The following is a 1318-nucleotide window of genomic DNA, read 5'->3' on the forward strand; positions in this document are numbered from 1 at the left end:
CGTATTCGATGCCCTCCATGGAAGCGTGCGCGGGTGTCCAGATGAGCCGAATGGAACCGTTTGGGGAGTGGTTTTTTAGCACACGCAGTGCAGGTCGGGTCACCCAACTCGACTGTTAATTCCGGTAGGCTTGTTGGGAATCGTTGACTACCTTCCGACCCCCTGGTTGAGTAAGAGCCAAGGCGATGGCTGCCTCTTCTGCTGCCGTTATGTCTTGGGTATTTAGTGAGACACACGAAAGGAGGTTGGTTCTGGGGGTAGCCACGATGATGGCGTACTGCTGCCCTCGATGTTGGGATGCGTCTGTGTAGATAACTGCATGATCCCCACCGTGTGCGACCATTGCCGTGTGAGGGGTTCATATTTCTGAGCAAAGGGAGCATCCTTAGTTCTTGTCGCCAAGAGTCCGGGAGTACATCAAGCGGGGGACATTCTGTGCTGCCCAGTGACCCGCCGCAGTTCTGCTCATCCGGAGCTTCTGGTTAGAAAGATGGCCCTCTATCAGCTCTTCCACCGTGTTGTGAAGCCCCGTGCTAAGCAGTCTCTGTGTAGATGCACTCATAGGAAGACCAATGGCCTGCTCAATCGCCTTTCTAATCATTATATAAAGCATCGTTATGTCCTCCTTGCACAGAAGACAAGGGGTTGACGTAAGTGATTCTCGAGAGGACAAAAGTTTGAATTAATCGAAAGGTATCGGATTCCTTGAGGCCTCGCTTCTTGGTGGCAACTCGCCTAATCATGTGTATGATTTGCGTGATGCTGTGTTTGAGGCGCTGCAAGGATACGTCACTCCTGGTGTTGGCCTAGAGATGTAAGCCCAGGATCTTGACGCTGTGGCTTGGAGTGATGACCTGGCCATCAAGGAGTATTTGAATGTGTTCCTTGATGTGTCGTTTGGCGTGAGGGCGGACAAGGAGCTGTGATTTTTTACGTGAACACTGGAGGCCACAGGCTTTAGCACATTGGCGTACTAGAAGTTAGATGTCATGCGTTGGTGTGAGCTTCCTTTAATTTTTGTAACTCCTATCACACGCGCAAGGCGCGCGTGTGAGCCACAAACAACGCTCAGCGGAGCGAGAGGTCGTGGGACGCTATCACGTGGCATTCAGCGAGAATGCAAGGGGTAAACCCGTAGATGGGCTTGGTTAGTCCACCCCCTGTCTTCCCCGTTTCCGCGTGGGCTCGTAGCTAAATCCGTAAGACAACGGACTCTCGCTTTGTTACTCTATTAGTTCTAGGTTCGATTCCTGTCGGCCAGTAAATTCTTTATTTGTTCGCGGGAGTTTTCTGTTGACACCAACGGTCGCGAAAGAAC

This window comes from Haemaphysalis longicornis, unplaced genomic scaffold (genome assembly GCF_048455015.1).
Source record: "Haemaphysalis longicornis isolate Haplotype H1 unplaced genomic scaffold, Haemaphysalis longicornis Haplotype H1 scaffold_1, whole genome shotgun sequence".
NCBI lineage: Eukaryota > Metazoa > Arthropoda > Arachnida > Ixodida > Ixodidae > Haemaphysalis > Haemaphysalis longicornis.